This window comes from Lithobates pipiens, unplaced genomic scaffold (genome assembly GCF_037356315.1).
Source record: "Lithobates pipiens isolate NorthernLeopardFrog02 unplaced genomic scaffold, aLitPip1_a1.2 Scaffold_16, whole genome shotgun sequence".
Lineage (NCBI taxonomy): Eukaryota > Metazoa > Chordata > Amphibia > Anura > Ranidae > Lithobates > Lithobates pipiens.
In genome coordinates this window covers 240,629,344-240,654,374 of record NW_027507748.1, presented here as the reverse complement: position 1 = coordinate 240,654,374, position 25,031 = coordinate 240,629,344, and the positions used below count along the sequence as shown (strand labels likewise).

General features: G+C 40.5%; 1 protein-coding gene across 7 annotated transcripts in view; it reads right to left on the bottom strand.

The window, feature by feature from the left end:
• SLC45A3 (solute carrier family 45 member 3) overlaps window positions 1–25,031 on the bottom strand; it is a 91,322-nt gene that overhangs the window by 37,672 nt on the left and 28,619 nt on the right. The window contains exons 3-5 of one of the 7 annotated variants that reach the window (XM_077481208.1): window positions 21,979–22,088; window positions 18,586–18,714; window positions 18,349–18,504 (exon numbers count right to left, since the gene is read on the bottom strand). The exons of 1 other annotated variant lie outside the window; for it this stretch is intronic. The gene's annotated coding sequence lies outside the window, so the exon portion shown is untranslated. The remainder of the gene's footprint in view (window positions 1–18,348; window positions 18,505–18,585; window positions 18,715–21,978; window positions 22,089–25,031) is intronic. 5 more of the 7 variants (XM_077481210.1, XM_077481211.1, XM_077481209.1 and 2 more) reach the window with 5 other exon arrangements.

The following is a 25,031-nucleotide window of genomic DNA, read 5'->3' as shown; positions in this document are numbered from 1 at the left end:
GCTCCCTCTGCCTTGAAGGGGAATAATCTGGAGGTTTTGCTTGACAAAGAAGTTTCATTGTCTACTTTGCTCCCACAATGGTGTACTTTAACTCTGAAAGGAGAGGCAAATTGGGGCGCTCCTTCCCTGGATGTTTAGGGAATTTCTTTTGTTTAGCTGGGGAAGTGGAAGTGTCTTCCCACTTAAGGGCCTTCTTTGACCACTTTATTCCATGGTGAAACGAAGGCGAAGTGGAATTCTCCGACAAACTCATCTACCTCCATTTCGCTATGCAAGGAATAAGGGGAGGCTTCATGAGGCTGGAATTGGGCAGGATCTTCCTGGGCCTCGTTAGCCAGGAAGCCAGATAAAGTGGTGGACTGGCTCCACATGCGGAATGTACCCTACCCCTTTAGTGATTGCTGCATCACATGCTCAACTTAGAGACTCCATCTGTAGGATCTCAGTCTCTTTTTCCCCGACCGCCTGGGCATAGCATGGGTCACATAGTGATTTGCCCTCTGGGACTTATGTCCTACGTCCCAGCAAGTTCTGGGTAGGAAAAAGGGCATGTGTCCAACCAACAGCGAACCTGGCCCCCTCGCGCCAAAAGCGTGACGATTGGCCACACAGAGGCAGTGCCCTGTCTATGGCAACCTGGAGGATAAGGCGACACTCCTGCAGTCTGTAGGAACACTCCATGTCCCAGAAGAAAGGAGTAAGGTGGCAGCACAAAGGAATGTACTTTCCCTTTTAAAGGGGTTGTAAACCCTCATGGTTTTTCACCTTAATGCATTCCAAGGTGAAAAACCTCCTGTGGTGCTGCAGCCCCCCCCCCAGCCCCGTTTTACTTACCTGACCCCGATCCTTCACTGGCCAGGAACAAGCAGACCAGCTCTAGCTGGTGTCTCGTGTCCTGATTGGATAGATTGATAGCAGCACAGCCATTGGCTCCCGCTGCTGTCAATCAAATCGAATGCCACAGTGCTGGGGTTTGGGCGAGTCATGAATTTTGTGAATGGACACAGACGTAGGACTCGGGAGCATGCCCGCACGGATGTCCACCATAGGAGAGAGCTTCTCCAACTTGGACACTCGATGTGGGGAGGAGCCAGGAGCGCTGCTGAGGGACCCCAGAAGAGGTTGTTCAGGGCCACTCTGTGCAAAACGAACTGACAAGGGCAGGTAAGTATGACATGTTTTTTTTTTTTTTTAAAACAACAAAGCTTTACAATCCCTTTAAGAGACATCTCTCTCTCCTCCCCCTTCTGCACCCTGGTCCCAAGCTGGTGCTTACCTTAATCCTTGGTGCCTGGTGCCTGAAGAGACTGCCGCAGTCTGCTCACAGATAATCCCAATGTGACAAAAGGCTAGCAGGGATTTAATTTTCCCACTGTAGACATGTCACCGCTGTGGCTCATGCACGCCTGCGCCGTAGCGACTCACCACAATGTGCCTGCGTAGCTTCCGGGTCCCCGCCAAGCTGCTCATGCATGAACCAAGCCTCGGTTTCACCTAAGCTTGCCACGGTTGCAACCTGGGAGAGGGAGATGCGTCCTGGAATGCAGAAGAGTTCCAGGTGCGATAGTGATACCAAGGTAGAAAAACAGTATGAGGGGAGACAATACAACCATACAAAAACTTCTGCCATGGAGAAAAGTAATCTTAGAAGCTTCCAGACCTTGCCAGCCGATCCCTTAAAGACGTCTCAGTCCTGGGCATACACAGGCCATCTCCACCACTGGACATAAATGCCTGAAGCCAAACACTTGCTCGTGGCTGGGCCCTGGGCTTTCTTGACACAGATAACATTGTATGCCCGACACCAACCCACTTAGGGCTTTTAATCGTTCAATTTTTGGACGTCAGGAAACGTAAGTGCATTGCTTGTAGATCCAATGAGGAGGACAAAAAAGGAACGCAGTCTCTAGTAGTGAGGGCAAATTTATGGGAGTGGGGTCCTATAGCATTGGAGAGGAGGCGGGGTTAACCCACATGTAGTCTGCCATGGAGTCTGTCAGGAAAAACGTGTTTTCACATTTCTGTGTTTAGAAACACCTCACTGATTTTCCAGGATGGGAGAAAAGTAAATATCTTTGTCTACACTCCAGGATCTATTACTTTGGCACAGGGTCCTTACTGAATCGTTCACATCACACAATAGCTTATCTTTTGAATATATTTGCTATGTCACCCTGAGCCATATAATACAGAAAGGCTCAGGGCAGGTGAGCTGCCAGTTTCTCTGTGACAAAGCACCTGGAACTGAAAGGCAGGGTGCATTGTTCTATTCTTTTTGAGAGCGGCAGGTATTTCTACATTCCTCTGCCTTGCACATATATCACCCAGTCTGTTCTTCAGACTATGCTGGAGAGGAGGAAGCTTTTCTATAACACAAATCACTCCTTTATTCTTAGTTACTTTTCTAGTTATGCATGTTTGATTTATTTATTTTTTTCCCTCTGACGTTCACACCACAATACAAATGTTAGAAATTCTATATTTCTCTATAACTGCACTTCTGTTTATTTAATACTTACAGTAATTTAACTCCTAAACACACCTATGTTATACTATGACAAGTGTAGGAAATCATAGAAGGAAAGGTCAAGATGTCACCTTGCTCAAGTCATGGTACAATACATTTTGCAGTAAAAATTTTCAGAAAACAATTTGCATTTGAGGACATGCATTTTACATGCATATGCTGGCCATTTGGCCGGCTTCTTTGGAAGGGGCTTGACCAAAAAAGACCTGCCGATCAGCGCATTCAGCCAATGGCTGAGAGGGCTCACCGGAGTGTTCTGGCGGGACACAATAGCACAGCAGGGGAGATCACTGTAATAACATTGGATTGTTAGTACAGTTGCTCCGACCTGAGCTATCAGGTTTTTTTTTATTCAATGCAAAAGAACTAGTAGTACAGAATGTATGAGGCTCTAGGCTACATTCACACAGATTGTAGCAGCATTAATCTTCTGTTTACAGCTGCAGATGAAAGCAGCTAGGTGCAGCCACTGACCCTGTTCACTATAATGACAGGCAGCCAGTGGCCGCAGCCATTTGTGGCTCTTATTTTTTACTGATGTTGATGGGGGAATCTCTCCTGCAAAGGGATTGTGTCCTCCTGGTGGGGAGAGCTGTCCCTGCCCAGAGAACACATTGATTAGCGTCTTTAATAGCCGCTAGCAATAATTGCATATGAAACCCAACAGGCTAGTTGTACTCAAGTTGATCAATCCATCAACTTGGGTACATTCAACCAGCCCATACATTTGAATCTTGGCCGGTCCCTGCTGAACCAACCGAGATTCGAACTATCTATAGCCAGCTCAAGTCTCGTCCTCTGCCAGACAAAACTGTGCTGTGTGGCAGAGCTGTGTTAATCTTGATGCAGAGAAACACAAAGCTTTAAACAATGCTGTCACATGTGCTAAACATGTTATATGTTACACCTTACCTAAAGGTGTAACATGTTGAGAAGCACTGACAGCGAACTGCATCCTCCTTATCATATACATGTACTGTGCATATATGTTTTGGAATCTAGTTGAGTGGCAATGGGGTGTCAATCTCTAAAACACTCTCTTCACTCTAACACCCGCCACTGAAAAAAGATCGTACTGTTAGGCGGAGCAATCTCCCAGCCTCATTGGGTGAAGAGAGATAGAATTTAGTTACCACTGACCACCAATGCAGGTAGGGTTTCAAACGGTGTCAATGACAATAATGCAGGGGTTATTATTGTGCTCACTAACAACAATGTGGGGTTTATTATTGGGATCTCTGACACCAATGCTGGGGTTATTAATGTGGCCACTAACACCAGTGCTAGGTGTTATTTTTGCACCCACTAACACCAATGCTGGGAATTAATATTGCAGCCCCCACAGCACTAGTGCTGGAGATTATTATTATGTCCACTGACACCAAAGCTGGAGGTTATATTTGCGTCCACAGTGCTGAGGTTTATTATTGCATTTACTGACACCAAGGCTGGGGATTACTATTACTGCAACAGACACCATGTCCTGGGGCTTTTTTTACTCCAACTATTTATTTAGCATGCATTGCAGTGCACAGCTAAAAAACACAGCAGGACAAAACCACTTGGGGAAATTATTAAAATGGCCACCACTGCTCTAGATGTTTGATAGTTTCCACATTCTTGGTACTGCTCGTCACTTCGTTGAGGTGGCCTGGTGCTCCTACAGAGTCAAGAGAAGAAAAAGCAGAGGGCGGTGGGATTTTTGTTTAATACATTTTGCAAATGGTATTTCACTGTTGGAGTTTTTCCATGTTTGGATATACGCATCTACGGTATTTAAAATGATATATTTTGGATTTCCATCCTGTTTTGTTTTTTTAAGTGGATTCAGGAATACCTATTTATAGGGATCAAAATTATACAGTGAGCTCCTTTCTATGAGGTAGTGCCACAAGTGTGCGTGATTTTGCACTTTTCATGGTGGATTTGGAAACTTTAGTTTAACATACTGTATATTGGACTTTTTTTTAACATTTTACTCATTGAGTTTTGAACATCATCAGGATTTGTTTTAATATTTTATTTAGTAAAATTTTGAACTATAACTGTAGCGCTTCCATTCTAAAGTGGTTGTAAACCTCATTCATGAAATCTGACCTGGGCACATATACTCTATCTGTAGTGTTTAGTGTTTACTTATCTCTCTTCAAAGCCCTAAGTCCCATTTCTTTCTGCTGCTCCGTTCCTCGGTTATCAGCATGATAACTTCTGACAAGATCTTCGACACAAGTCATAAAAGCAGCTGGATATTTGTGTCTGGGAGGTAACTTAGAGATAGATATGCAGGGATCTTGTCTATTCACAGTACAGCTCTGTACGTTTCTTCATTCCTCTGCCTATAAGGAGGGGGGGGGGTGCCTTTTCTCCAATCAGCTCCCACACAGTGTATGTTCATACTCCCCTTCCACTGGAGTCTCTTAAAGGGATTGTGAAGCTTTGTTGTTTTTAAAAAAACAAAAAAACTATTTATAAAAATGTATGTATGGAGATTTTTTTCATCTCTGTGTATCATGTGAGGCTGTTCACTTCACTGGATATAAGTGAGGGTTTAAGTCCACTTTAAGGTTTTTGTCTATAAGTCATCCATTTAGAGTTTAGACTTCAATACAACCTTTATTGTCCTCTATTTTATTACCAGCCAAGCCCAGTCTGCTGTAGAAAGAAACTCATAAAAGGGCAGCTTTGTGGATAGCACTTCTGCTCTGTATACTGGGGTCTTTGATTTGAGTCCCAGTCGGCACACTGTTTGTATGGAATTGTGTGGGTGTCCTCTGGGTTCCTCCCACACTACAAAGACATGCCAGTAGGTTGATTGGCTCCAGTCTAAAAATTGGCCCTAGAATCCAAGATGGCTGTCTCACCATCTACCCCAACAGCAGATGAAAAAAAAACTCTGAGTACCCAGGGAGAAAGTACATTATTTAAAAGTGATTTCATAATTATCATGGGCATAAACATGTTCCTGCCCACAATACCATTAACGGTACCTGAGACAGCTATCAAGATGCCCTTGCACTGCCATGTGAGTTAACTTGTGTTTGCAAAGCCAATCTGGGATGCTCTTGGTGATGTTATGCAGGTACAATTAGTAACGCTAATGGTATGTCCTGACACATTCTACTATCAAGAAGTGTTGTGCAATACATTTTTATGTTAGTATAGGCCTAGTTTAGTGGATATTATATGGGATTTAAAGCATATCTAAACCAAACAACAAAAATATAAAATATTGCAGCTTACGAGTGGTAGTTGTATTTTTTTTCTTTTTTAAGACTAAAGCCTGGTACACACTATGAGCTTTTTACTGTTCAACCCAGCAGGTTGAATGAAAAAAATCTGTCAGCTCCGGTTGTAGCCACTGTACGAAAGATTCAATGTCAGTACAGCGATCTTCCCCACTGAGCTATTGTATTCTGACAGGGAGGCGGCCCCCCGCCAAAACACTCTGGTCAGCGCTCTCAGCCATTGGGAACCGGATCGTTTGACCAGCTTGTGTCGGACCGGATCCCATACACATGGGCCAAATGTCGGCCTGTTTTTATTGAACCGGCAGATGTCCTCCAGCATTCGGCTTGTGTGTATGGGGCTTTTTTAACTTTTATACAAGTCCTGATAAAAAATTTTTTAATTCTCATAGAAATAACATGTCGTTGTCACCTCCTGTGCACTGAGCTGAATGCTTAAATGTTAACAGCTTTCCCAGTTCTTTATGAACTACAGAACTACCCTCCCCCTACCCGAGGGAGTGGGAGGTGTTTATACTCTAAATCTGGAGTAAGCAGCCTAGTGCGACAATGCTGCTCCTCCATAGATACGTAAGTGAGCGTTGTCACCTTAGGTCAGGGAGTGTGTTATTGGCAGGATCATCAGGTGAAAATTAAAGGAAAAAAGCCTGAAAATTAATTCAACCATCACATCTACAGAATGGTAAGCTTCAATAAATTACATTTTTGTTCTATGGTTTAGATACCCTTTACCTATCAATGATGAACACACAGCATTTTTTTTTACTGCTGACTGTAAACTCTACAATGTGAATCTGCGTGATTTAAAAAAAAACATTTTTTATTTAGCTCGTCTTCCGTGCCCATCCTTGTTTTCCTTGTGCGTTATCCATTTTCTGTTTGCAGTAGCAAAGTTCACAGCTACTAGATATGCAAAAGATTTACAGGTAACAGATGTGGGTAAGTGAGGAAATAAACTCTCCTGGAGAGTCTCTGGTAGCTGCAACATAATAATCCACTGCAATCATCACAAAAGTCTATTTGCATCTCTGATTTTAATGGCGTGAGTGTTTGATTGTGTAGCCACAATGCGAACACCCATAACTAAATCTGATTATCTGACTATAGGTCCTCCTATAATGCACACTTGGTTTGCCTGTGTGTGTATTCTAACCGGGGAGAAGGAGTGTATTACATATACTTTCGTTGGAGGCGAACAATATAGACCCAGCCTGCTGAGAGCAGTTAGCAGGAAGTTGTTTGATGCTGACACACACATGAAATAATTACTAAATGTTGGATTGAGTGCCTGTCATTTTATGACTATGGCCTGCATTGGAAAGCAAAGGTAAATAGTAAAAACCACATAAGTAGCTTAGTATAGTGGTTCTCAAACCTGTCCTCAAGTACCCCCAACAGGACATATTTTGGGAATTTCTCTTAGATGAAATAGCTGTCCAAAATACCAAGCCATTGACTCGGATTTAACCTCCCTGGCGGTATGATTATGTCTGATTTTTGAATGTCAAAGCAGTAAATTTGTTGTTTTATATTGTAGGCCTGTAATCCTTAGGAATAACTCACTTAAATCTGTCCAAACAAGAGCAGACATCCCGGGTATGATAAAGTTTGAAACACAAAATCATAAATTCTAATATTATAAATAATTATAAATAATAATATATTTTATTTAATAATGTAATCAAATTAAAAACACTGAAATCTGCCCAAATGAGGGTGCAATATTACTAGTCACTGTAATACTAGACACTGCATATCGGTTTAGTAATTTCCCCACTAATCACTATCACTCAATTCTGCAAATGATTCAAATTCACTATCGCTGTTTTCTAGCTGGTCTAAAACTACTTTTGACGTAGAGGGACACTTTTTGGATGGCATGGACGTTCTCAAGTTTCCAGGCAGAAAGAATGTAAGAGAATGGTAAAAGTGCATGCAGGGCACTGGACAAAGCACTAGGGACAAAACTGAGGTCAAATGATTTGATACAGTAATGTAATCTGTATTGTGTGTGTTATTTTTATTTTTTTACTTTTTTGAATTTGCCACCGGTTCTACCCCCATGCATTGCGACGCTCAAAGGGAATTGAGCCCAGAACACTGATACATCGGGCGGAGAATCTGGCCGGAGGATTCAGAGTGAGGACATCGCAGGATCCTAGGGGCAAGGTAAGCACCTGTACCTGGATACTGCAGTGTAATCCTGAGTGTGGCTCGGGGGTTACCGCTTTTGGTACTGAAGGATCAACTACTCAGGATTAACGCTAGGGAAGTTAAAGCAGCTGTGCAAATATGGCCTGTTGGGGGTACTTGAGGACAGGGTTGAGAACCACTGCCTTAGTAGATACAGTACAACCAGCTATCATTATATGGGCTAAAATGGAGTTTAATGGCTAACAACTAGGAAAACATTAGTGTTCATGGTGTCTGTTTATGGAATATGTATGGCTGAAACATGCAAAAATCTAACTACATGCATACCCCACTTTTAAGTACACAATGGGGTTTATTTCCTAAAGCTGGAAAGTGCAAAATCAGGCTCACTTCTGCATAGAAACCAATGAGTTTCTAACACCAGCTTGTTCAATTAAGCTTTGGTAATAAAACCTGGAAACTCATTGGTTTCTATGCAGAAGTGAGCCTGATTTTGCACTTTCCAGCTTTAGGAAATAAACCCCATTGTGTACTTAAAAGTGGGGTATGCCTGTAGTATATATGACCAGCTTATAGGGTTATAGATATTTTATTCCATGAAGAATTTTAACACCTTTCTTTAAGATTTCAGTATACGTCTACACTTGGCTTGTGTGTACTAAGCTATTTAGCCTAATGCACTATTTATACAAGGAGTGCTGGATTTGGTTGTAAGGAATGCGTGCCAAGCCCTTTTTAACGTATGTGTATACAAGGTTTAACAAAGAAAACCTAAACAGAAAAAAAATTACTTTTATAAAAGTGTATCTTTAAGGAAACACATGAAAATAAATAAGGAAAGGTAAGTTTTAATTACTGCCACAGATATGCTTTGCTTTAAAGCAGAACTCCAGGCAAATAGCTAAATATACATTTCAAATAATTAAAACTGTTTTATCCTCCAAAGGTTTAGTAATTTTGTTCAGCTTGTCTTATGATTCACGCAGCCCTGACACCTTGCACAGCCAGGCAGATAACAACCCTATTTGCAGGTTTAGCTTTGTAGCATCCAGCTCTGCCTCTCTCCACCTCCAGCCAGTTCACAGGAAAAAATAAATCAGGATTTTCACCAATGTCCAATTAGCAGGAAAGTGTCCAAGGGAACTGTAATGCTGAATCAAAAAATGGTATGCCTAGCTATTTGAAATAAAAAAAACCTGTTCTGGGATGCATTTCACAAAGATATTTTCATTTTTTTTTTTATGTCTACCTAAAGTTCTTCTTTAAGTCTCTAATAATAATAGAAACAGAAGCACAGCAATTTATGCATAACACAGTAAAACATAAATCTGCTGAGAAATATTTTAAGTTAAGAGTTAAAAGAATGAAATGTAACCTAAAAGAGATTTCAAAAAGGAGGGAAAGCTCCACCTTAGGCCCTTTCCACATGAAGGACGCGAGTCCATTTACATCCACCTGTCCATAGGGCTCCATGGTCCTTCTGATCAGGTCCGTATGAAAAACTAACAAGCAGGTATGATTAGAATGCCCATGTGAAAGGGGCCTAACTCTCCGTAGGATCTCCTTACTGAAGTTCCTAGCTGCGCCTTCCATTATACACTCCTCCAGCTGTATATATTGTAAAATAAAATAATGAAGTCCAGCTTGAAATGCCTTTGACGGAGACATTTCGATTCTCTCAAATTATTCACTATATTCAATCACTTGGCCAAAGTCAGGGAGATATCACCGCTAGAACACTTTATGAAAATAAATGCCTCAAAGCGCCTGGGGCACGGGGAAGCATCTCAGAGTTGTACGCCTTGCTAACAGTCCGAAACTCTAAGCTCCCTTATCAAACAGCTTGGGAAGTGGACTTGGGGGAGACGATTGACGGGGATGTTTGGTCCAAGTGGTTGGCCGGGGTGCACAGGGGAATCTTGAACACCTCCCTTGTGGAGGCTGGTTATAAAGTACTGTCGCGTTGGTATCTGGTGCCAGCGCGGATAGCCAAAATATACCCAGAGGCTTCGCCCCTCTGCTTCAGAGGGTGCGGTCAAGAGGGAACAATGTTCCACATATGGTGGTCCTGTCCAAAAGTCAATAGATTCTGGATAAGAATTTTTAATTTGGTGTACTCGGTGACTGGAGTGAATATACCTAAAAATGTTAAAACAGCGCTATTTTCTGACCTCTCAAGTAACCTATCTAAACACCTCAGATCCCTTATTTCTTACATTTTTTTGGCAGCTAGGATTGCCATAGCGCGAGCATGGAAAACCCCTCAAGTAAACCTGGCGCTTGTCAAAAATAAAATTTCCTGGATCATGATTAATGAAAAATTGACTAGTATTCTCCGAGACCAACAAAACCGATTTGAAAAGACATGGAGTCCCTAGGTTAGATATCTTCAGTCACCGTGAGGGGGGGGGTTAGTGGGCTGGAGCGTGGGGATCGTCTATATACTCTCTCTCTTTTTTACTCCTTTTTCTTTTCCCTTCTTCTTCTGCTCTACTTTTTTTTTTATTTTCTTTTCTCCTTTGTTTCTTTTCTTCTTTTACTCTACCTTTTGTGAACAGGGCCACTTTGTTCCCATAGTTTGGATTTAGAATGGGTGAAAGTGGACTTTAGGGAGCGTCTAAAACAGCAAGCGCTCACTATTACATGACTCCTACCACTCAGATCTAGCTTACAGATCTCCAACTCACGACAATTTTTTATGGTAAACCACAAAGGCTTTTGTTAATATTGTTTGATATTTATTGAATAGTCCTGGCAGGTAAAGGTTGGTTGATATATAATTTACCTGTTTGTTGATGTGTGTTATAATATGAATACCTATGGCATTGTGCGCATGGATCTGAGATTCACGACTGTACTATGAAAGTGATCTAAATATGTATAGAAGTGAACCCTTGTTATTGATGGAAAAAAGATAACTTTAATAAAAATTATTGGAACAGAAAATAATGAAGTCCAGGATATACAGAAATACTGTATATAGCTGACTAATTTAACCTAATTTGCCTTCTCAAACCATTACCACTAATTTCAGTTACATTAAATATTTTATGATAGCTCTCAAAGTACAAGTAGATATGATATGATAGCACCTGGAAGATCTGGTCCTTTTTATAAATCAATACAGTACTACAAACTGGAATCTAACTAAAAAGTAACTATATTACCAATCATTTCAGTGAAAATCTTTGTTTTGTCAACATAATAGCAAACTTATTAACAGAGCATTCTATAATGAAAATTATATTCGAGATTTGAACTGGCCAATGGAATTTCTCCTCCCATGCAAAGGTAATACCATGAATTCCAGATACCTTCAACACAGACATGACTAAAATACTTGCATACCTGCTAAAAGTAGTCAGGTATTATGAACATCAGCATTATTTATCTACCTACAAACATTGCTGGAGGCACTAAGTCGGTCTTCGACAAAAGAAAGAAAGCCTCAGATGTAATTTCTATCTACCTGTATTTCTCACCTAACCAACATTTCAGTGGAGCCTTCCATTTAAAGCAGGCTCTAAAGCATTAAATGGTAGACTGCGTTCCGGACATGGACCAAGTGAGAGTCCTGTCTGGACTGCGGCCGCACCACTTAGCAGCCTGAGTGGACATCTCTCTGTTAAAGCTCACAGCATGGAAAAGGGTGGACTTCTCTTATGTATGTGCTTGCCTACCTGCTGCCTCCACTGCTGCTGTTAAACTCACAGCAGGAAAGAGGACAGGATTATAGACGCCGGGATTCACACACAGAGTTTTATTTAAGTCATTACAGTTTTATGTTTTAGATTTAGCAGAAAGTTATTTTGTGTTTTTTCATCCACTAATATTGATTTTAGTGTATTTTTAGCTAAAGTATTTGTTTTAATATTTTGGGGGGCCCTGTGAGGTAGGCTGTATGGGGCCCCATGATTTCTAACAGCATCCCTGCTCAATCGTAACAGTATTACTATTTATGCAGACATGATTAATATGGAATAGAATAACCACAGTTTATGATTCTTATTACTAGAAATAAAGATTTTTGATTAATCAATAAACAATAATACATTAAACTTTCAATAAGTGTGTCCCATTCTTTCCACACAGCACATAAAGAAAGCAGCAGACAGTGCATTGTATTTTCAGAAACCAAAAATAGAAGTCTTCAGTATTTCTCAACATTGAAGAGGTTCGGCTCCTGACACCTTGTTACAACCCACATGTATGAACAAGAAGAAATAACAGTCATTGGAGATGATAATAGGAAAGTCTGCATGCGGTTTCTCTCTAAAGCCCATATATTCGGTACGATTACTGGTTGGTGGGATCATAGTCAGAACTTATTAACAATTGATATTTAACCACTACAATACAGGGCACTTTCGCCCCCTTCCTTCCGAGATCATTTTTCAGCTTTCATCGCTCTCGCACTTTCAATGACAATTGCGCGGTCATGCTACGCTGTACCCAAATGAAATTTTTATCATTTTGTTCACACAAATAGAGCTTTACTTTGGTGGTATTTATTCACGACTCCATTTTTTATTTTTTGCCACATAAGTGAAAAAAGAGCAGAAATTTGGAAAAAAATATTTTCTTCTTTCTATTTTAAAATAAATCCAATAAAATTGAATTTTGTCATAAATTTAAGCCAAAATTTATTCTGCTACATGTTTTTGGTAACAAAAAATTCCGTTAAGTGTATAATAATTGGTTTGTGGGATCACGGACATATGTACGCAAATGATCATGTACAGATGTGTGCAGGTGATCACAGACATATGTGTGCAGATAATCATTGGGACATGTGATTTTAGTGGGACATATATGGGGGACAGGTGTTTTTATTATTTGGAGACATGTGTTTTGGGGACATTGTGTGGGGAAATGTGTGTTTACACTAGACTGGTGATCAGTGAGTAAAAAGCTGTAAAAAACAGCTCATACTCACTGATCCCCAGCCGGCTGCAGCAATCTGCTCTCCTCTCCTCAGCGACAACTTCCATGTGAAGAGAGAAGAGCTGATTGCCTAGCAACCTGGGCATTTGTTTACATCACATGATGGCTGTGATTGGACACGGCCCTCATGTGATCAGATTGGCCAATCACAGAGCCCTCCTGCCGATCGGAGATGTGGCGTGTCCGTGGGCGATCCCCCTCCTTCTGAAGGACGTTCCTGAATGTCCACTCAGAAGGAGAGGGCACCCACCCGGCCGTATATGTACATTGGCCAGGTGGGAAGTAGTGAATAAAATATTCCATTAGTTAAATAAATAAAGAATACAAATACTTTAATGAATGCCTGTGGTTTAAATTGGCCGTGGCCTTTTATTTATAGGTATAAATATTAAATCAATTTATATCAACTTTAAATACATTTTTTTAAAACAATGAATACACTTAGCATGTATTAAAATCTTCTTAAAACATATAACCATATATAATTATATATCTAAATAGCTTAGCCATTTAAGCTCAAGCTATAATTATAACATCAATTATAATACCCCCATACAAAGAAGGGATTAAAAAACCTCATAAATTAGGCCACGACAGGGAGGGAGGGTGGGATGAGCTCCTCTTCTGATCTGCGCCGTCTTCTGCCCCACTAATGACGCATCCTCTTTTCTTTTATAGGCTGAGGCTAATGCAAGAGGACTGTTTTGGAGCAACTGTCATTTTTTTAACCAATCTCTGGTAAGTATTTTTTTTTTATTATTAAGACAAAAACTTAAAATTTATTTAAGATTTTTTAATATGTCTGACATGATCCCACAGGTGGTGGGTACAGGGACATTTCATGCCCCGCCCTTCACCGTTATGGGAACATAGTCAGAACTTACTTACAATTGATATTTAATAAAATATTCTATTAGTTAAATAAATAAAGAATGCAAATACTTTAATGAATACCTGTGGTTTAAATTGGCCGTGGCCTTTTATTTATAGGTATAAATATTAAATCTATTTATATCAACTTTAAATACAATTTTTAAAAATAATGAATACACTTAGCATGTATTAAAATCTTCCTAAAACATATAACCATATATAATTATATATCTAAATAGCTTAGCTATTTAAGCTCAAGCTATAATTATAACATCAATTATAATATCCCCATACACCAGGCCCAAATTTTAAGGAGCCTGGCATTCCACCACGGCAACAGCCAATTCAACACAGGTTTGAAAATCCAAATGTAAGATGTCAAGGACAATATTAGATAAATGCACATTGTCTGGTCTATAAAAACCAGGCAAACCACCCTCCAAGTCCACATGTCGAAACAACAAACCATGAACGGAAGGAATGAATTTATCCAAAGCCCTATTAATTAGTTTATGATTTTTTTCCAAATACTGCCGCTCGAGAGCAGAGCAACCAGTCAAGTCGAGGGATCACTTCAGAAAAAATTAAAAGAGTATCAGGTAAAACAGTATGTTAGCATAACAGATCAAGCTTAATCTGAGAAATTAACTCCAATGTTTTGCGTTTACCAAGATTGTTTCCTAGATAAATGTAAAATAATGATCCAAGGTACTGGCCAGCAATTATGTAATTGAGTCAAAACATGACGTAAATCACTCCAACGCATACCACGTTGTCCATACCAATGTACATTAAAACTAGTATAAGGTAATCACAGATTATTGCCATAGACTCTCCACTCAGCTCTCTTCTGAGCCCAAAAAACATAAGAGTGTCTAATAATGCATATATTAAACGGAGCACCTAAAACAAAAAACAAAAATTAGGCCTAACATATGATCTATAACAGTTAGACCACCAACCCACAATTTGCTTAATCACAGTTTCAGACCAATCAAAGCTGCTTCAGTGGCTGCTCCAATAAGAAATGAGTGAGATGAAATTTGAAGATGTTCCAAACGCAATGCTTTAAGGCATCTACGTATAACAGCATTGAACTGATAAATAGTCACTGGTGCACCCGTGTAATGAATCAAAAATTGTTTGTGACACAGATCTAACTCTTAAAAATTGCTTAATTAAAGAGTAAATACAATAGCGAAAAACAAGATAAGCTCGTAAAGTAATCCACCGACCATGACCCAGAGGATCAGTCTTAATCTTACGAAGCAAAACTTGAATAGAATCCTGGTGAACAAAAACATCTTGAAAAAATAGACGGGTGTCGTCAGAAACTTTATGTGGCAACAATTCAGAAACTTGAAAGGCCCCAAAAAACATAAACAAAAGGCAAAGTAAATAATAAAGACTCATAAGGGCGAATAACAGACATTCTTAGAAACGTCACAAAGAGGACCCAAAAGGTTAATAGAGATTGGCAATCTCATATCAACAACCAAGTGTTTCCTCCTGTAACTCTTTAAGGCATGTTTAACTGAGAAAAAGGACATACAGGATCTGCCACCCTGCATACGTATAAAAACGGAAACACCCAACAGACTTTTAATGATGTGGGAATGTGAATAACCAGGAGACATTAAATAATTAAGAAATGACAAAACTAATCCCTCAGAAAAAATGGGTGGACTATGCTCAGAAGAAAGCAAGAAGGAACACCACAAACACCATGCAGCTTTATATGACGTCCATGTGGAAGGTGCCAAAGAAGCCCTAATAGCAACGAATAAAGTATTCATCGAAGGTCCCATAAGTGTTGAGTGCACAACAGGCCAGTATGATCCGCATCCGGCACTAGGCGTCTGAATTCTTTGGGAGTGGGACAATGCATCAGCAATTAGATTCTCTTTACCAGGAATGTATTTGGCTTTAGGCCATATATTAAGGTCCAAACATTTAAATAATTAATAGTCTAAGTACAGCTAGAACAGGAAGAGATTTGGACGACAAGCAATTAAGAGCAAAAACAACGCCCTTATTGTCAGAATATAGTAGAATACGACAATTCCTAAATTAACACCCCACAATTCCAAAGCTACCAAAACAGAGAAAAGCTGTAATAAAACAATATTAGACATCAAACCTGAATCTCTCCAAGATGCTGGTCACAAGTCAGCAGACCAATGTCCATCCCAATAAGCACCATAACCATAAGATCCAGCACTATCAATATGGAGATGTAGTGCAGAAGCCGAACAAAAAGGAGCCTGCCACAAACAATTACCATTAAATGTAGACAAAAAAAACGACGCCATACTTTAAGATCGTCCCTAATACCAGATGTAATCCATACAAAATGAAAAAGGAGAAGAAACGCCAGAAATGGCGCGATACAATCTCTTCGAAAAAACGAGACCCATAGGTAAGACTCTAGACGCAAACGCCAATAAACCAAGCAAAGATTGCAAGACTCTCAATTTAACCTTACATTTAGAAAGAACGGAATCCAATAAAATCTTAATTTTAATAACCTTTTAATCAGGCAGACAAAACTCCATTAAAACTGTATCTGAATACCGAGAAAATCAAGGCAAGACGGAGGGTAGACAGATTTCTCTTCAGCTAACGGAATACCAAAATCCCTACACACAATCCTAAATTTTGTAAACAAATGTAAACAATCAGATGACCCAACATGGTGTTCTGTACGGTATTCTTCGTTTGATGACACATTGTTCAAAATTAGAAATGTTGGTGCGTCTGCTTTACTTGCTAAAGCCGATATTAAGTCCACGTTTCGGTTACTTCCTATTCACCCATCTGCGTTTAACTCTTTAGATTTCTATTTTCAGGATTCATATTACTTTGATAAGTGTCTCCCAATGGGTTGTTCTCTTTCATGCTATTATTTTGAAATTTTCTCTACATTTATTGAATCGGTTGTTAGTTTTCGTACGGGTTCAAATAACCTATTGCACTATTTGGATGATTTTCTTTTTATTGGTATTACCAATAAAAAGAAAATCATCCAAATAGTGCAATAGGTTATTTGAACCCGTACGAAAACTAACAACCGATTCAATAAATGTAGAGAAAATTTCAAAATAATAGCATGAAAGAGAACAACCCATTGGGAGACACTTATCAAAGTAATATGAATCCTGAAAATAGAAATCTAAAGAGTTAAACGCAGATGGGTGAATATGAAGTAACCGAAACGTGGACTTAATATCGGCTTTAGCAAGTAAAGCAGACGCACCAACATTTCTAATTTTGAACAATGTGTCATCAAACGAAGAATACCGTACAGAACACCATGTTGGGTCAATATCATCGTTCAAATAAAACCCAATAGGAAAAGATAGATGGTTCCTTTTTAGGAATGCCAAGCGGAGAAATACAAAAGTTAACAAAAGGAGGAGAAGGAAATGGACCAGCAATCCTACCCGCACGTAGCTCCTTATCAAGCTTCTCATGAACTACGGCTAAGTGAAAAGAAACTGAAGGCAGATTCTGAAAAATGCAGCAACCAATTCCAGAAAAGGAAGGCAAAACGAAAACCAAATAAGAAACCATCACGCAAGACGAGAGCTTTCTGTAGCTCTGGATATATTTGAAGCCACCGCAACATGCTTAGTATTTTCACCGGTGTTGTGGCTTTTAAACCCCCTGGCGGTATTCCCGAGTCTAGTTCGGGGTGAAAATTCAGTACCATTAGCAGTAACCCCAAGCCAGACTCGGGATCGCATTGCTGGATCCAGGATGAGTATGCTTACCTTATCCCCTGGATCCAGCGATGTCCCCCTGCTGTGTGAGCGGCTCATCCTCCGCTTGATTCACCACGGAGCCGAGCTCCGTTCCCTGTGAGTGCTGAGGCGCACGGGGACAGAGAACGGCGCCAAATTCAAAAAGTGAAACACACACACATTACATACAGTATAATGTAATCTTACAGGTTACATTGCTGTATGTAATAATCATACCGCAACAACAGATTGAGCCAAAGGCCAATATCTTTCGATCCCCACTTCATAGATTTGTGCACGGATAATTTCTGGCGAAAGGCCTCGTCATAATAAAACCACGAGAAACCAGAATAATTTCAACTTGCTGGAATAAGCCAGAACACAAATCAGGACGTTTCTAACCTAGCACACTGGCGTAAATGCAAAAGGCTTGCAGCCAGTTGTTAAAAGAGCGTGGTGCACTTTTTCTTTTATCATCATCCTTCTTATCTAATCTATTTTTATGATGGGATGGGAGTAAAGGAAAAACATTGATATAATCCTCCTTCCAAATCCTCTCCTTCAGGGCTCCAGGTAAATGAAAATACAGAGGGGACAATTCACATGTTAAAACATCCCGCAAGCAAGATTCCGGGACTAGCGGAGGAATCATCACATTAACAGCATCATTAACCATAGTCGCTGTAGCCACCAAGGTAGAGATAGGGACACTACTAGGCTCAGATAAAGGATCCAGTCATACAGCAGCAGTGGTAGGAGTTAACTGGGGCTGATTAACAGAATCAAAAGAAGCAGCAAACAGACATAAATTTTGAAAAAGAAGATAACAATTCTTTAAACTGAGAAGAATTATGAAACTCACCAGCGGGAGTGGATACCATCGTAGATGGAGCATTCGATGACCCTGCTGGCAGCGTATTAGGTGAAATTAGAAAATTAGGAGATTTGTGAATATGACCCGTCATAACGTGATCTTCCATTAAAAATGGATCAACAGGAGATTTCAGCTGTGTAAAGGCTGGAGTGACAAAAATAGAATGATTAAATTGAAGATTTGAACATTCAGTATCAAGCAAAACAGTAGAAGGCATTGTAATACCTTTAGATTTACAAAGTTGTTTTTTTAAAAACGACATATGTTTACTACCAGTCGACCATGACAACAGGATCCACTGTCACTGATGGACCCACAGAAGTCTTCGGTGACATACCAGCTGAAGCAACAGCACTAGAAGGGGTTATATGAGAATCAGAATAATTAGTACTATTAAATCATTTCTAGAATTTTCATCACTCACAGTTTTCAATAACCTTTTTTAGCAATTCTCCCAGTGACACGATCAGCCGGGGAATCAAACCTGCGTGGACGTTTATGTAGTCTCTGTGTTGATCTTCCAGGCCTAACTGCGCATGTACCAGTGAACCTAGCCAAAGTTGAAGGCCGAGCATCATCGTGCATAGGAGGAGGACCCAAAGGAAACGAAGAAGGTGAAGATGACGAAATCGGATGCTAAGGCACAGAGGATCCGTCGTTTACCTGACCAGAAGGAAGCAGGGAGTAATGTCTTCTCCAGGGAACCGGAGGATCAGTGTTAAAAACAGCAGGAGCGGTGGCGGAGGCAGATGGAAAAGGCAAAGGCTGGCTACGGAATGAAGAAGATCCAGGCAGGGAGAAACACTGCCTCATCCAAACATCCCCGTGCTCAGCGGCAGCCCGAACCATTATCTGGCAAAGTAACTGATCCATGACAGGTAAGTGCAGATGAGCTCCTCTTCTGATCTTCGCCGTCTTCTGCCCCACTAATGACACATCCTCTTTTCTTTTATAGGCTGAGGCTCATGCAAGAGGACCATTTTGGAGCAACTGTCATTTTTTTTAACCAATCTCTGGTAAGTATTTTTTTTTAAATTAAAACCACCTTTACATTTATTTCAAATTTTTTAATATGTCTGACATGATCCTACAGGTGGTGGGGGCGGAGACATTTCATGTCCCGCCCTTCACCTTTATTAGACATTTGTGTGTACACGAGCATGTCTGACAGAGGCCAGCTGAACGAGCATGCTGGAAAAACAGCATCCAATCGACATCTGGTCAGCGAGCTTTGACTGGTGTGTTCTGAGGGGGAAGGGCAATCCCCCTGTCAGAACTCAATAGCTTAGTGGGGAAATTGCTGTACTAACATCTGATAGCTAGTACAGCGAGCTCCTCCCAAGCTCTTTTTTTGTTGAGCCCGCTGGGTTGAACGAAAGAAACTTATAGTGTGTACCAAGCATTACATAATATACACACACTACATCACACGCATACTGCTCCTTCCAGAGAAAACTTAGTGTTACTAAATCCAGGACCCTGCATTCACTATATCTGGTATCCCACAGTACAAAGGAACATGGAAATTATTTTAGTAAATATAAACTGCTAAATACCTTTTTTTCATCAGCAGTTAGAGCAGTCTTGTAACTTCTATGTGTGTCTGGTTAAAGCTTGTAGGAAGATTTTTCATTCTCCTCTGATTGTCCTATGAGGCTGCAGGACCACTGACCCTCTGTCTGGACAGTGCTGATTGGCCCTGTGCTGATCACATGCACCCTCCCAAGAAAAAAAATAAACTCTCTAGCAATACACACCAAACTGAGCATGTGCAGCTTGTTTCCAATGCTCTGTTCTATCAGGAGATGATTTGGGGACTGTGGAAGAAGTGGAGGATCAGAGAATACAAGATCAAACAGACTTTTTACACAATGCAGAGGATTAACCCCTAAAGCCCCTTACACACAAGCTGAATGCCAGGTGGCATTGGCTGGTTCAATAAAACTCATCCAACATTCGGCCTGTGTATATGCCAGCTGGTCCAACAGAAGCTGGGAGTTTGGCCGGCTTCTGTCGGATGGGCATGCTGGAAAAACAGCAGCCGACCGGCATCTCTCTGTCAGAACACAACAGCTCAGCGGGGGGGATCGCTGTACTAATGTCAGATTGTTCGTACAGCAGCTCCAACTGGAGCTGACAGATTTTTTTTGTTCAATCTACTGGGTTGAATGGAAAAAAACGAATAGTGTGTACCAGGCTTTAGGTTCCACAGTGAGTATAACAATCATGCTTTACTGCATGTACAGACTGATTTTACTCATGTGGGTTTAGTAACACTTTAAATTATGCCCCAGGAGGGGAAAAGGATGTGACCAGTATCTAACCCCCTCTACACTTTGTTAGACAGCCCTTCTCCTTTAACCTTTTTATCTATCTTCTGTCTATGTCTATCCATTTCTATCTTTCTTCTATCTTTTAAAATGCCACAGTTCAGGCCAGCCTTTTTCAATCTTTTTATCCTAGAGGATCCCCTAAAATCATTTTTAGGAACCCTTACTAAAGTCAATTCATCAGGGGTCAAATGGAAAAATACCCCTTAGATTGGTAGTCAAGAGAAAGAATGCAACCCTTACAGTGGTGGTCAAAATGCCCCTCCTAAAGACAGTTAAAAAGATCATTGGTATCATGCTGCTAACACTGCCTATTGGAGTTGGCCCTGGAACCATGCGGGCACCATCAAATAGGAGGCCAATCAGCTACAGCTCAAGGAATCCCTAGCAAATAGTAACCTCTGGAGGAACTCTAAGGTTCCACAGAACCCTGGTAGAGAATGTCTGGTCTGGGCAGTCTGGATGGCAGGTAAACCCACCCCCATGAGTTTGCCCTGAACCCAAAGGAGCTGTTTGTCACAACTTATAATAGAAGCAGTTGACCTCTGCAATCATAGGCTGAGGCTTTGATCTAGCCTCAATGTTTAATGTTTGTCTACATCTCTATACCTGTCTACAGTTTTGGATGTCTGGTGTAAAAACATGATGTAGGGGCATATAGCAGTACTGTAGTTTATCTTTTTATTTGCTCCCCAGGACACATACACAGATAAAGTTGCTCCACACATTTGGAACAGTCTTCCAACACTACATTTTTGTTTAGTAATGAAAAAAATGCGGTGGGATTGATTTACTATAACTGGAGAGTGTAAAATCTGGTGCAGTTCTGCATAGAAACCAATCAGCTTCCAGGTTTCATTGTCAAAGCTTAATTGAACAAGCTGAAGTTAGAACCATGCACAGCTGCACCAGATTTTGCACTCTCCAGTTTTAGTAAATCAACCCGAGTGTGCCTTCCCATGAGGAACTGGATCAACTTAGTGCTGACCTGAGTTGTGAGTTCTCTCTTCCATCACATTAGTGTAGTGGAGACTGATTCATTCACAAAGTTGCTCAATGTCGTTTTTTGTGAATCTGATCAATCATTCAAATCTATGCTGATCTAATGGAATACACCATGAAAAAGCATTGCATATCAAACCCTTTTTCTGCCTTGACACTTCTTATATCCTCTCTGCATGTGTGATCATGACGGTGGGTTAAATAATAAAAATATGACTTCACATAGCCCAGTGCATAAAAACCGGTATTGAACCCAAAAGCAAACATTTATTTTAAAGCAGCTTACCATTTCTTAGATGCGATGGCTACATTAATTTTATTTTTTTATTTTCACCTGCTGATCTGGCCAGTAAGTCTGTTGTTTTTCAAAAGAAGAAGCTCTCCAGCAGAATGTATCTGTTAAAGAGATGAGACAAACCATTTAATACTGGCAGGGGTGCTTTTATTTATGTAAAACCATTATCCCAAAAGGAAAAAAAACAGTTTGCTGTAACTGCATAGAAAGTATGAGCTGGAGTTCAGCTTCAATTTGTTAGTGCATTTAAATATACTAGTTCATCTAAAACTACCTTCCCTCAAACTGACAATGCAGCTAAAATTGAAAATATAGGAAGAAAGTGCACCAGCCTAGTGCATTATCGTAAAGGACTTTAATAAATAATAGTAAAACACTCACAAAGAGAAGGGAAGTGCCCGTTTCGGGGGACTTGCCCACTTCCTCAGAGCTAGCCTATTGGACTGACATGCGTCTGATGGTGCTTGCTTTTATGCCTGTGAATTTTCTCTCTTTGTGTATATAATGGAGTGTTTTACTATTATTTATTAAAGTCCTTTATGATAATGCACTAAGCTGCTGCACCTCCTTCCTATTTTTTTATTTAGGTTTTGTGCCCCTATACTGAAGAATTCAGCAAAGCCGTGGTGCATATATTTGTGGTCACAGTTGTTGATGATCCTAGATCGTCCTATTCAGTGGTTCATAGTGGAAGTTCTATCCTTTTTGGTTTCTAGGAAGACAGGGCCGCCATGAAGAGAATTTCATCTTGGCACTATTTCTTTTTTGACAATGCTGCTGTCCAAATGTGCCCCCTATGCTCCCTCATTCAGAGTGGGGGCACTGTTATACTGGAGGTGTGTTACTGGCCAGATCACCAGGGGAAAAGCGTAAAAAAAGAAAACGAATGCAGCCACCACATCTAATGATTGGAAAGCTGAAAAATACAACAGTATTAAATTTTTGGTTTTGGGTTTAATACCACTTTAACGATGTAAGGCGTATGGTGTATATGCCCTTAAAATGTCAACAAAGTACCTTGCCCAGGAAAAATACATCAAGTTTGCTCAGATTTTTCATTAGTATGGACACAAGTAAATATTGCAAAGAATAAATACAGGATGTGTTAAATTAATTTTTACTGAGTTGATCTACTGCAGTAAAAGTAAACATTCAGTCTGCCAGTATGTGCGATGGCATTCACAACAGGATGTCGGCTACACAAACCTTCTCTCATTAAACCTCAAAAACTGTGAAAACTACTATCTGGACTTTGTAGTAATCATAATAATTTGGGGTACCTGCAAGTTGCTAAATGACAGGTGCAATATCTTATTTTGGGCCCACGTGCCCAATGTTGGGTGTTGCTAGGGTAGGGGTGTAAAGAACTTTGAGGAAAAAGCTTTCCAGCTAGCTGACGCATGGTTTAGGGGGTAGGGGGAGGAAGGTGCGGGCAAGAAATAGTCACAAAATGCATAAAACTCAATGTAGCGAGCTGAGGGCAGTAGTGTTGTACAAGGAAGAAGCAATAAAGCAGAATGTTAATGAATACAGAAGAAACTAAGGAGACTGGGAGGAAATATTGGGGAAACTATAGGGTATATTCAATTTTTCATACTTTTTCACAAAACATGTACTAGTATCTCACACAGACTCAGACACATACAGTAATAAATATATAAACCTTTATTGTTACATTAAAGCGGAGGTCCACCCTAAAGTGGACCTTCCGCTCATTGGAATCCTCCCCCCCTCCGGCGCCACAATTGGCACCTTTCAGGGGGGAGGGGGGTGCAGGTACCTGTACAGTACAGGTATCTGCACCCACTTCCGGCATAGCTATCTGCGGAAAGGGGCGTAGATTCTGCAGAATCTACGCCCCTTTCCGAAAGTCCCCCGCTGCCTGCTGGGAAACACACAGATCCCAGAGACAGCGGGACCATCCTTATTGCGCAGCGCGACTCGCGCATGCACAGTAGGGAACCGGGAAATGAAGCCGACAGGCTCCACTTCCTGATTCCCATACCCAAGATGGTGGCGGCAGCAACCGAGAGACGATCGAGAGATCGGCTTCGGGTGCCGACATCGCGGGCGCGCTGGGCGGGTAAGTGTCCTTATTTTAAAAGTCAGCAGCTGCAGTATTTGTAGCTGCTGGCTTTAAAAAAAAAAAACGGCGGAACTCCCGGCGGACTCCTGCTTTAAGATTAATGTTTTATTAAAAGACAACCACAACACTAAAAGGGCCCCACAATTTTCCAATATACATTTCAATATAAAAAATCTATAATGTGTTTTTACCACGTTTTTGCAATGGGAGAAAGTAGCCTAACTCTACAGTTCGCAGGCTGTGGGTGGAAAGAACACTGGTGCCATCCACCTGGCTGTGCAGAGTTTTTATGTCCTATTTTCACTACTCTCCTGTGCCACAGAAGGCAGTTCTCCATAAATTACTGTGGAGAATACGCTATAGGGCAGAAACATATATCATGCGTCTTTGATGTAATATATCATTTTATTTTAGGTGAATTGATAGTAACTTTTGAACTAAGGTCCTCATTATGCTTAAAATTATGCAGATGTGATCAAGGAAATATAGATTTCATTTATAACGTAATTTATTTACATATATATATATATATATACACACACACACACACATATACATACATACATACATACATACACACATACATATACAAGGTAAAAACATATGCTAAAAGAAACATTAATGAATATTCATGACATTTTATTTGGCCCACATGCATGCACGTGAATGTATGCCTAAAGAAGCACACACACAACTAAATCTATTAAACCAACTCTGATGCTAAGCTGAATATGTAAAATACAGCTGTACCTTTCAAGAAGAATGTAAATACTTACCTCTTCTGCTGATCACCCCACTGAGCTGTTATTAGCATTTTTCTGCTCCTAGAAGCTAAATAGTGTTATCCTATGTGTCCATGCACACTACAATTGTTATTGTAGAGTTTCTTGGAGAATTTTTCTAGCAGAAACACTCCTAAACACTACTACTAGCGTTTTTAAGCCCCCCCCCCCTTTTT